Consider the following 14,115-nt stretch of genomic DNA (forward strand, 5'->3'; position numbering starts at 1 on the left):
ATGGAATATTACTCAGCCATAAAAAGAAGCGAAATTGAATTATTTGTAGTGAGGTGGATGGACCTAGAGTCTGTCATACAGAGTGAAGTAAGTTAGAAAGAGAAAAACAAATACCGTATGCTAACACATACATATGGAATCTAAGTACCTGTCTTTTTAATGTTCTCTGTTTCAAAATGTGAAGCATGCCTAGAGCACCTCCACTTCTTAATGAAGTAGATAGCTATCGCAAGGAAAAGCACCTGAGCAATCGTTTGAGTTGCAAATTGAACTAGCTACTTTATTTTTTTATTCAATTTATTTAATCTGAAAAAAACTAGATACTTCATTCACAGAACATCATTTTGACTTAAAAGAATGACTGAGAGGGAACTATGGTTATTCAGACTTGAGTAATTGGCAGACATTTGTTTGAAAAAGAACAAAGTGAGCCTGTCACTTCAAGAAAAACAACTGACAGCATTTACTGCCAATAAGATTTGAGCTTGCAAGTGAAAATAAGAATTGTGTAGAACTTGTGTCTACTACTAGGAGCTTAACAACAGGCTATTATCTAAATGCTTTCTTTGATGAGACTAATGGTGATATTAACAAATATAATTTTTTAATATTATATATTGAAATGTACAAATGTTTGGAATATCTGCACAACTCAGTAAAACAGTATTTTCCAAATGATCCATGTATGAGGTTACAAAATCATTGTACATAGTGCAACCATTATAATGGTAAAAGACCCATTCTTAGGGCAAGATAAACTAATAGTTTTTAATGTAGCAGAGTATGAAAAGCTCATTGATTTGGTTTCAGATTCCACATTACAAATGACCTTTAAAAAATACCACTTGTCAAGTTTTCTCATAGTATCAAAGAAAAATATACACAATTACTTGAAAGGCTATAAATATATACTTCCCTTTCCCAGATACATATTTGGGTGAGCTTCGATTTTCTTCACACACGTCAACAAAAACAACATATGAAAATAGATTAAATGCAAAAATAGATATCAGAATCCAGCTGTCTTCCATTAAGCCAAGCATTAAAGAGATTTGCAAAAATGTAACACAATGCCACTCTTCCACTAATTTTTTTTTTGTTTTGGAAAATAGTTTTTTTTTAATTAAAACTATGATCTTATTATGGATTTGCTCTTGTTGCTTTTAAATTAATTAGTATTTTTTAGTTCCTCAATTTGAATTTCTAGTACAGTAAATTTTTTATTAATTTATTTTTATTGGAGTATAGTTGCTCTACAAGGTTGTATTAGCTTCTACTGCACAGCAAAATGAATCTAGTACAGTAAATATTGATGGATATAACACTTACAAACAAAAGCCATGGGGGTCCTCATAATTTTTTAAAAGATAGAAGGGATCCAGAGACCAAAAAGTGTGAAAACCCCTGGCATAGGAGTTGAAAGTAATTTAAGTACCAAAAGCCAAAACTTACACCATAAATGACAGACAAGAAAGAAAACAGGTGGAAAACCAGACTACACCTCCTATCGCCTTTCCACTCCACTCCCAGACTGTAAGTTGCCTGGCTGGAGATGAAGGAATACTGGAAAGGGAGAAGAGAGGTAAACATGGGTATGAGTTTCTTCTCTCCCCGCTCCTCCTTCTTGCTGCCCAAGTGAGTCATAAAAATGACTGGATGAGAGTTCTTCCTTAAGACTGAGGATCCAAGAGTGGAGAAAGCTGTGTCCTACTTTGCATCTAAAAGTTGGCCAAGCAGCAACCTCCTCTGTGTGCTCTGCCCACCAATGGTATGGGAGCAAAATAGTAACAACAGGACCAGGTGTTCCAGGCATATGATCTAAGACTGTACAAGTTCCACAGGGGCACAGGAGAACATACAAAAATTCCCGTTCTCCGGGGAAGCTGCAAAAACCACTAAGAATAGGCGTATTTAGATCCAAAGGGATGGGGCAGCTAGGACCAGGAGGACACCTGATAACTGCAGGGCATGGGAAGAGCCCAGAACATGGAAGCCATAGACCACTTACCGAAGACTGAACTTGATGAGATTCAACCGGTGCCAGCAGAAGACAGATGATGGCTGAGGCCAAGGTCTCACCCTCTTACCTCATGTCCAAGACAACCTTGGGAAGAAAGGAGAGAAGAATTCTGAAATTGAATGGGGTTTGTTTTGTTTTGTTTTGTTTTGTTTTTGCAGTACGCGGGCCTCTCACTGCCATGGCCTATCCTGTTGCGGAGCACAGGCTCTGGACGCACAGGCTCAGCGGCCATGGCTCATGGGCCCAGCCGCTCCGTGGCATGTGGGATCTTCCCAGACCAGGACACGAACCTGTGTCCCCTGCATTGGCAGGCGGACCCTCAACCACTGCACCACCAGGGAAGCCCCCTTGACTGGATTTTTTTTAAATAGAATTAAAAATTCCTAAAGTGATGAACCATATCTTAAACTGAGACAGTCACTGAAAACTAAAAAAAGCTACATTTCTGCACAGGTTCTGGATTATAGAATTTATACCCACTATATAAGCATTGTAACCCAGGTTCAATTAGCAACAATGGAGATACATGGAAAAAGAGCAAACAGCCAGGGTCAAGTGTATTGATAAACCACCCCAGTTAAGAAGAGCCAGCAGTGGGGAATTAGTTTTTCTGAGTCTCTCCCATGTAGACATGTTGTTAAACTTTTGTTTGATTTTCTCCTGTTAATCTGTTTCTTCTCAATTTAATTCTTAGACCAGCCAGAAGAACCTAGAAGGGTAGAGGGCAATTTCTTCCTACCCAACAGCTGGGATGAGAATGGGATGCAACATTACTAGCTGTACACTACTTGCCCCAAAGCTGTTGCAGTAAAAGATGCTAGGACACCTGACAGAAGCCAGCAGAAGCCGTGTGGCTGGCAGGGTCTTGGTGCTCTGGCCGGGTGTCAGGCCTGAGCCTCCAAGGAGGAAGAGCCGAGTTCAGGACATTGGACCACCAGAAACCTCCCGACCCCACATAATATCAATCACCAAGAGCTCTCCTAGAGATCTCTGTCTCAACACTAAGACCCAGCTCCACCAAACAGCCAGCAAGCTACAGTGCTGGATGCCCCATGCCAAACAACTAGCAAGACAGGAAGACAGCCCCATCCATTAGCAGAGAGATTGCCTAAAATCATAATAAGTTCACAGAAACCCCAAAACACACCACCGGACGTGGCCCTGCCCAGCAGAAAGACAAGATCAAGTCCCACCCACCAGAACACAGGCACCAGTCCCCTCCACCAGGAAGCCTACACAAGCCAATCAACCACGCTTTACCCACTGAGGGCAGAAACCAAAAACAACGGGAACTATGAACCTGCAGTCTGTGAAAAAGAGACCCGAAACACAGTAAGTTAAGCAAAATAAGAAGATAGAGAAATACACAGCAGATAAAGGAGCAAGGTAAAAACCCACCAGACAAAACAAATGAAGAGGAAATAGGCAGTCTACCTGAAAAAGAATTCAGAGTAATGACAGTAAAGATGACCCAAAATCTCAAGAATACAATGGAGAAGATACAAGAAACATTTAACAAGAACCTAGAAGAACTAAAGAGTAAACAAACAATGATGAACAACACAATAATTAAAAATTCTCTACAAGGAATCAATAGCAGAATAACTGAGGCAGAAGAACGGATAAGTGACCTGGAAGATATAACAGTGGAAATAACTGCTGCAGAGCCAAATAAAGAAAAAAGAATGAAAAGAATTAAGGACAGTCTCAGAGACCTCTGGGACAACATTAAATGTACCAACATTGGAATTATAGGGGTCCCAGAAGAAGAAAAGGAAAACAAAGGGTCTGAGAAAATATTTGAAGAGATTATAGTTGAAAATTTCCCTAACATTGGAAAGGAAATAATCAAGTCCAGGAAGTGCAGAGAATCCCATACAGGATAAATCCAAGAAGAAACAGGCCAAGACACTTATTAATCAAACTATCAAAAATTAAATACAAAGAAAAATACTAAAGAAGCAAGGGAAAAGCAACAAATAACATACAAGGGAATCCCCATAAGGTTAACATCTGATCTTTCAGCAGAAACTCTGCAAGCCAGAAGGGAGTGGCAGGACATATTTAAAGTGATGATAGGGAAAAAACCTACAACCAAGATTACTCTACCCAGCAAGGATCTCATTCAGATTAGATGGAGAAATTAAAACCTTTACAGACAAGCAAAAGCTAAGAGAATTCAGCACCACCAAACCAGCTTTATAACAAATGCTAAAGGAACTTCTCTAGCCAGGAAACACAACAGAAAGAAGAGCCCTACAAAAACAAACCCAAAACAATTAATAAAATGGTAATAGGCACATACATATTGATAATTACCTTAAATGTAACTGGATTAAATAATCCAACCAAAAGACACAGATTTGCTGAATGGATACAAAAACAAGACCCGTATATATGCTGTCTACAAGAAACCCACTTCAGACCTAGGGACACATAGAGACTGAAAGTGAGGGGATGGAAAAAGATATTCCATGCAAATGGAAATCAAAAGAAAGCTGGAGTAGCAATTCTCATACCAGACAAAATAGACTTTATAATAAAGACTATTACAAGAAACAAAGAGGACACTACATAATGATCAAGGAATCAATCCAGAAGAAGATATAACAATTGTAAATATTTATGCACCCAATATAGGAGCACCTCACTACATAAAGCAAATACTAACAGCCATAAAAGGGGAAATTGACAGTACCACAATAATAGGGGGACTTTGACACCCCACTTTCCCCAATGGACAGATCATCCAAAATGAAAATAAATAAGGAAACACAAGCTTTAAATGACACATTAGACAAGATGGACTTAATTGATATTTATAGGACATTCCATCCAAAAACAACAGAATACACTTTCTTCTCAAGTGCTCATGGAATATTCTCCAGGATACATGATATCTTGGGTCACAGATCAAGCCTCAGTAAATTAAAGAAAACTGAAATCATATCAAGTATCTTTTCCAACCACAGCGCTATGAGACTAGATATCAACTACAGGGAAAAAAACTGTAAAAAATACAAACACATAGAAGCTAAACAATACACTACTAAATTACCAAGAGATCACTGGAGAAACCAAACAGGAAATGAAAAAATACCTAGAAACAAATGACAATGAAAACACAATGAACCAAAACCTATGGGATGCAGCAAAAGCAGTTCTAAGAGGGAAGTTTATAACAATACAATCCTACCTCAAGAAACAAGGAAAGGGCCTCCCTGGTGGCGCAGTTGTTGGGAATCTGTCTGCCAGGGCAGAGGACACGGGTTCAAGCCCTGGTCCGGGAGGATCCCACATGCGGTGGAGCAGCTGGGCCTGTGCGCTACAGCTACTGAACCTGCAGTCTGGAGCCCATGAGCCACAACTACTGAACCTGCATGTCACAACTACTGAAGCATGCACGCCTAGAGCCCGTGCTCTGCAACAAGAGAGGCCATGGCAATGAGAGGCCCACGCACCGCAATGAGGAGTGGTCCCCGCTCGCCGCGGCTGGAGAGGGTCCGCATGCAGCAACGAAGACCCAATGCAGCCAACAATAAATAAATAAATAAATAAATTTATTTTTAAAAAAAAAGAAACAAGGAAAATCCAAATCAACAACCTAACCTTACACCTAAAGCATTAGAGAAAGAAGTACAAAAAAACCCCCAAAGTTAGCAGAAGGAAAGAAATCATAAAGATCAGATCAGAAACAAATGAAAAAGAAGTGAAGGAAATAATAGCAAAGATCAATAAAACTAAAAGCTGGTTCTTTGAGAAGATAAACAAAATTGATAAACCATTAGCCAGATTCATCAAGAAAAAAAGGGAGAAGACTCAAATCAACAGAATTAGAAATGTAAAAGGAGAAGTAACAACTGACACTGCAGAAATACAAAAGATCATGCAAGATTACTACAAGCAACTATACACCGATAAAATGGACAACCTGAAAGAAATGGACAAATTCTTAGAAAAGCACAACCTTCCAAGACTGAACCAGGAAGAAATAGAAAATAGGAACAGACCAATCACATGCACTGAAATTGAAGCTGTGATTAAAAATCTTCCAACAAACAAAAGCCCAGGACCAGATGGTTTCACAGGTGAATTCTATCAAACATTTAGAAAAGAGCTAACACCAATTCTTCTCAAACTCTTCCAAAATATAGCAGAGGAGGAACACTCACAAACTCATTCTACGAGGCCACCATCACCCTGATACCAAAACCAGACTAAGATGTCACAATAAGGAAAACTAGAAGCCAATAGATGCAAAAATCCTCAACAAAATACTAGCAAACAGACCAACAGCACATTAAAAGGATCATACACCATGATCAAGTGGGGTTTATTCCAGGAATGCAAGGATTCTTCAATATACGCAAATCAATCAACGTGATACACCATATTAACAAATTGAAGGAGAAAAACCATATGATCATCTCAATAGATGCAGAGAAAGCTTTCGACAAAATTCAACACCCATTTATGATAAAAACCCCCCAGAAAGTAGGCATAGAGGGAACTTTCCTCAACATAATAAAGGCCATATATGACAAACCCACAGCCAACATCATCCTCAATGGTGAAAAACTGAAACCATTTCCACTAAGATCAGGAACAAGACAAGGTTGCCCACTATCACCACTCTTATTCAACATAGTTTTGGAAGTTTTAGCCACAGCAATCAGAGAAGAAAAGGAAATAAAAGGAATCCAAATCGGAAAAGAAGAAGTAAAGCTGTCACTGTTTGCAGATGACATGATACTATACATAGAGAATCCTAAAGATGCTACCGGAAAACTACTAGAGCTAATCAATGAATTGGTAAAGTAGCAGGATACAAAATTAATGCACAGAAATCTCTTGCATTCCTATATACTAACGACGAAAAATCTGAAAGAGGAATTAAGGAAACACTCCCATTTACCACTGCAACAAAAAGAATAAAATATCTAGGAATAAACCTACCTAAGGAGACAAAAGACCTGTAGGCAGAAAATTATAAGACACTGATGAAAGAAATTAAAGACGATACAAACAGATGGAAAGATACACCATGTTCTTGGATTGGAAGTATCAGCATTGTGAAAATGACTATACTACCCAAAGCAATCTACAGATTCAGTGCAATCCCTATCAAACTACCAATGGCATTTTTCACAGAATTGGAACAAAAATTTCACAATTTGTATGGAAACACAAAAGACCCCAAATAGCCAAAGCAATCTTGAGAAATAAAAATGGAGCTAGAGGAATCAGGCTCCCTGACTTCAGACTATACTACAAAGCTACAGTTATCAAGACAGTATGGCACTGGCACAAAAACAGAAATATAGATCAATGGAACAGAATAGAAATCCCAGAGGTTAACCCATGCACCTATGGTCACTGTATCTTTGACAATGGAGGCAAGAATATACAGTGGAGAAAAGACAACCTCTTCAATAAATGGTGCTGGGAAAATGGGATAGCTACATGTAAAAGAATGAAATTAGACACTCACTAACACCATACACAAAAATAAGCTCAAAATGAATTAAAGATCTAAATGTATGGCCAGACACTATAAAACTCTTAGAGGAAAACATAGGCAGAACACTTTATGACATAAATCACAGCAAGATCCTTTTGGACCCACCTCCTCTAGAAATGGAAATAAAAACAAAAATAAACAAATGGGACCGAAGGAAACTTAAAAGTTTTTGCAGAGCAAAGGAAACCGTAAACAAGATGAAAAGACAACTCTCAGAATGGGAGAAAATATTTGCAAACAAAGCAACTGACAAAGAATTAATCTCCAAAATATACAAGAAGCTCATGCAGCTCAATATCAAAAAACCAACAACCCAATCCCAAAATGGGTGGAAGACCTAAATAGACATTTCTCCAAAGAAGGTATACAGATTGCCCACAAACACATGAAAGGATGCTCAACATCACAAATCATTAAAGAAATGCAAATCAAAACCACAATGAGGTATCACCTCACACAGGTCAGAATGGCCATCATCCAAAACTCTACAAACAATAAATGCTGGAGAGGGTGTGGAGAAAAGGGAACCCTCTTGCACTGTTGGTGGGAATGTAACAGCCACTATGGAGAACAGTACGGAGGTTCCTTAAAAAACTAAAAATAGAACTACCATATGACCCAGCAATCCCACTACTGGGCATATACCCCGAGAAAACCATAATTCAAAGAGTCATGTACCACAATGTTCACTGCAGCTCTATTTACAATAGCCAGGACTTGGAAGCAACCTAAGTGTCCATCGACAGATGAATGGATAAAGAAGATGTGGCACATATATACAATGGAATATTTTTTAGCCATAAAAAGAAACGAAATTGAGTTATTTCTACTGAGGTGGATGGACCTAGAGTCTGTCACACAGAGTGGAGTAAGTCAGAAAGAGAAAAACAAATACCATACACTAATACATATATATGGAGTCTAAAAAAGAAAATGGTTCTAATGAACCTAGGGGCAGGACGGAAATAAAGACACAGATGAAGAGAATGGACTTGAGGATACGGGGAGGGGGAAGGGTAAGCTGAGACGAAGTGAGAGAGTGGTATTGACATTTATACACTACCAAATGTAAAATAGATAGCTAGTGGGAAGCAGCCGCATAGCACAGGGAGATCAGCTCGGTGCTTTGTGACCACCTAGAGGGGTGGGATAGGGAGGGTGGGAGGGAGACGCAAGGGGGGGGAAATATGGGGATATATGTATATGTATAGCTGATTCACTTTGTTATACAGCAGAAACTAACACAACATTGTAAAGCAATTATACTCCAATAAAGATGTTAAAAAAAAAAAAAAAAGAACTGTGGGTAGGCATGGTGATTTACTAGGCATGAGTCTGCAGAAAGAGCACATCTGCAGATTTTCATCCTCCCACAAAATAATCTGTTCCATCCTATGGTGGACACACCCTAAGAGGTATGCCCTTGTATGATATTGCCTTGAGTGTGGGCTGAACCTGTAGATATGTTAGGATATTTGTTCTCTTGATTAGCACACCCCACATTCAATCTGTCAAGAATCCTGTTGGCTCTATCTTCAATTCTACCTAAAACCAACCACTTCTCGCCAATTCCACGGCTGCCACACTGCTTGAGATAGCATAATCTTTATCTGCCATATCTTCCCTGCTTCCCCCGCCCTGTCCTCTATAATCTGCTGTCAGCTCAACACCCAAAATAACCTTTTTACACATTAAGTCAGAACACTTCTGTTACAAGTCCTGCAGTAGCTCTTCTTTTCAGTCAGAGTTCGCAGTCCTATGTGACCTGATGTTCATTGCCTTTGAGACCTCAGTTCCCCTGTCCCCCAATGCAACAGCTGCACTGACTTCCTTGCTATCTTAGAGCCTCTGTGCTAATGTTCCCTCAGATGTCCACATGGCTGACTCCTGCAATTTATCTGGGTCCCTGCTCAAATATCATCTTTTTTAAAAGGCCAACACCAACAACCTTATAGAAAGTTCACCCTTCCCAGCCCTCCTGATTCTCATCACCCTGGTCTAATTTTTGCTTTGCCATAGCACCTATTATCTTAAAACTAACTATATAATTTACTGATTTTACTACATCTGTTGTCTTCTACTACTTAAATAAGCTTCATGAAGCCAAGTGTATTTGTTTTCTTTCATCAATGTATCCCCACATTTACGTGTCTAATCTCTGGCACATAATAGGTGCTCAATACTTGTTGAATTAATTAATTATTAGGAATCAATAACTGGGGAAGAAAAAAAGGCAAAGGATGATAGTTTTAACATGGCATATTTTCTTACATTTAAGTGTTAGAAAAAAGCATAACTTTTTACAAATCAATAAATTCGGTAGGGACTTCCCTGGTGGTGAAATAAGTCTCCGTGCTCTCAATGCAGGGGGCCTGGGTTCAATCCCTTGCCAAGGAACTAGATCCCACATGCATGCTGCAACTAAGAGTTCGCATGCCACACCTAAGGAGCCCGCCTGCCACAACTAAGACCCAGTGCAACCAAATAAATAATGAAAATATTTTAAAATAAATAAATAAATTTGATAAACAAAGATATATATTTCCCCCATCATGCAAAGACTTACAATGCTATGTCTCTCTTCTAAATAACAAGAAACAAGTTCAGACTTTAAATAATAATGAATTCCTAATAAAGAACTAAAATTAGCAAAATAAATTTTAAATGTAAGACCAAAAAAACCTCTAGCCTTTAAGTAGTGCTTTCTATTTACCAGACTATTCATATAAATTACCCAAACAACAATACTAATCTTCTAGCTTCCTTTACAGATGAAGAAATGGGTATGGAAAGGTCAGATAACTTTCCCAAAGTCACACAAGAAGCAAAGTCAAAAATGTGAGATTTGAACCCAGATTTAAATTTACCTTATACCTAACATCATTCTTCATTCTTTACAACACACACCAGTTAAGAATGGGGACCTGAGCCAGATTCCACTCAAATCCCAGAGCTAACCTTAGGTTAATCATATTATTTCTCTGTGCCTCAATTTACTCATCTGTTAAATGGAGATAATAGTACATTCTCATACAATTGTTGAGACAAAGAAATGACTTAATGAACACATATAGACTCAACAAACATTAGCTGTTACCATCATTATCATTATTATTATAATTACCTCAAGGAGGTAATAATAGCAAATAATTGTTCTTTTCAGAACCCCTTTAGTGTCTGTTCATTTTATATTTCCTTCCTTACACCTTCTCAGTCATTACTGTTTGGTGCCTTAAAGAATGATGAGTATTCCAAAATTCGTATTGCTTTTATCAAATGTACTGAATTCCAGAGATTTCTTTCAGGACTCTTCTGATTTCTAAGACATAATACCCATTTGTACAAATTATCATACAAGTAAAAAGGGTTTTATATTAAAGAAATATAAAAGTCATTGCTCTGGTTCTAATTCTACTTGATTTTCTATAAATTTACTTGGATAGAATTATTAAATAACTACTAAAACATCTTATATAGTAAATTGGAGTATTTCCACATGCCATCTGAAGTCTCTTCATTAAAAAAAAAAAAAGAGTGTTAAGATTTTTCTAGATTCACCTCAAACTAAAATTTTTGAGGGAGCATTGTATGAGTCCCATCAGTTCTTTGAGGATCAAATAGAAATTAATCAATATAGTCCTTACAGTCTCATGAAGAATGTGGACCTCTAATACTGAGAATTAAGACAGTGAAGATCTATTTCAGTTATAAACATTGACTAATAGGGATCAGTTCCAGAGTTTGTTATAAAATGTTCTCTGTAAAATGATTTCCATTATAACATTTGAAATATATTCCCAGAGAAGGGAAAAAAAAAACCCTCAATTGAAAACTTTTGGCAAAGACAGAGGTAAGATATGTCCCAAATCAAAAAACATTTTTGCTTTAAATATACTAACTGGCAACTTATTTTTCCTTTCGAAGATTGTGTATAATTTCCCACAAATTTTTTTTCACCTTTACCATCCAAGCTTCCTCATTCAACAAACATTCACATTCATGGACCAAGTACTGCTATAGGTAAGATGAATATGATTACATCCTTACCCTCTGGTAGACTGGGCAAAAATACTTCTCTTCTCCAACAGAATCACTGTCTACTTCGATACACTCCAAATTAAAAATGTATCAACTTAAATACTTCAGACAGTAGGAAATGCATCAAATCCCTACTTGATTAATTTAGTATTTTAAAAACCTATACATCAAATTTGCATATAAAAAGGTGTGTGGTATTTCAATTATATTCTTATGCATCTGGGGAAAGTTGTTCCTTTTCAGAATATAAGGTTTTCAATATTCAGTATAGATATTTATTATATAAAACCAGAGCCTGAAGGTAGGTTGGTAGAGCCATTATATATCCTGACTTTTTCATATTATTATTCACACATTCATTTACACACTCACATACAATAATAAATGAATGTATTTTATTTTAAACCTAGGGTTTCAAATTCTTTCCCATCTAGGTTACTAAAGAATATTGAGTAGAGTTCCCAATGCTATATATACAGTGGGTCCTTGTTGGTTACCTATTTTAAATATAGTAGCGTGTATATGTCAATAGATGTATGTATATGTATAACTGAATCACTTTGATGTACACCTGAAAATAACACAACATTGTAAATCAACTATACTCCAATATAAAATAAATAAAAATTTTGAAATGTAAAATAAAATCTAGGGTTAAACACAGGCTTAAATAATAGGGTAACAGCGCCACCTCGTGGACTCATAAAAATTGGATGCTTGTCATTTTCATTCCATTAAGTCTTGCATACACATAAGCTTATCTTTTCAGTGATACAGGTATTAATAATATTTCGTGTACTAGAGTAAATGTCTGACATCATGGAACATCTATAAAGTATATTATAGGGGGAAATAAAGAAAAACAAGTAAAGAGAATTTTAGCAAGTGATCATTTTCAACTTATGTTAATACGTCCAGTATAAAAGCATTAGGTATTTTACAAATATTAGTTTATAAATACTATAAAACAGTAATAAGATCTTTCATTTTAATGTACTATATTTCTATATTATATATTAAATAATCTCTTGCATAAAGGCATGCAAGCCAAAAAAAATTTTTTAAGGCCTTATTAGAAAACAGATTAAACCAAAGACCAAGGATCGCAAGTCGTCTGAGAAGGGAAAAAAGAAAGTCAAGTTTTGAGATGTTAAATATTTAGTGAAACATGAATACAACATCTCACCAACAAGCACATTTCTACAACAAAGGCAAGCAATCACTCTTGAGGTAATGGAGGCCAATTTAAGATCACTGAACACCTGGCGACTCCAGTTTGTCATGCTAAACCATAAAAGGCTCAGCAGGTTGCTTGCTAAATCTCCCAATATGTGTTATAGACATTTCATGAAGTCATTTACTATAGTACCCCAGCTCCAAAATTTGACTCACCATCACCTCAAAGCTCATTAGTCCTACTTACATTTTCAGTGTCCCTCACTCTGCTCATGTGTTATCATCCCTCTTCATCTAGCTTAAATTCCATGGCAAATCAACATAATCTCTCTCATTCATATGTTCCCTCTCCCTTTTGTCACTTTGTTTACTTCCTTGGCAAACCCCAACCTTAGTTATTTCCAACTCTTTGTCAGCTTTACACCTACACCTATGCAGCTGAGCTTGGTGTGGAGAAAATATACAATCGTGACTTTTTTTTAAATTTAAATCAATTTAGATTCATTACAAGAACTGAAGTGGACCCCTAAAGTGGCCCGGGAATCCTACTACATTTCCTAGTCTATTCACACTCTCTCCTAATTATATCTCCTCCTCTCTCCTCAACTATCCAACACTCCCTCCCTCATCCTCACTCTCAGTTGATGACTTTGCTTTCTATTACTCTGAAAAACAGGAACAAATTAATAGAAGAGACTATTCAGAAGTTCACATCAGCACATCATTCACTTAGCAGTATCTGTACCCTGCTAGTCCTGCTTCAGTGGATGAAAAATTGCTTGAACTACCATTTAGACTAACTCCTACTTTGTGCACAAGATCCCACCTCATCAACCAAGAAATTTACTCTCTCCTGTATAATCAATTTTTTCATTTCTACTGGATATTTCCCATCAATACGAAAACACTTTACATTCTCCCATGCTTAAAAAATAACCCACCCTTGATCCTACATCGCTCTGAGGTACTGCCCCATTTCTCATCCCCTTTATAGTAAAACTCCTTAGATGAGTCATCCAAATCCATTGTCACCAACTCTGCCCCTCCCATTCTCTCTGAAACTATTCTTTTTTTTTTTTTTAATTTATTTTATTGAAGTATAGTGTATCTACAATGCTGTGTTAGTTTCTGGTGTACAGCAAAGTGGTCAGTTACATATTTTTTTTTTCTTTTTCACATTCTTTTCCATTATGGTTTATCACAGGGTATTGAATATAGCTCCCTGTGCTATACAGTAGGACCTTGTTGTTTATCCATTCTATTTATAATAGTTTGCAGTCTGTATCTTCTAATCCCAATTCCCAATCCATCCCTCCACTGCCCCACTCCCCCTTGGCAACCATAAGTCTGTTCTGTGTGT

This window comes from Mesoplodon densirostris, chromosome 1, assembly GCF_025265405.1.
Source record: "Mesoplodon densirostris isolate mMesDen1 chromosome 1, mMesDen1 primary haplotype, whole genome shotgun sequence".
Lineage (NCBI taxonomy): Eukaryota > Metazoa > Chordata > Mammalia > Artiodactyla > Ziphiidae > Mesoplodon > Mesoplodon densirostris.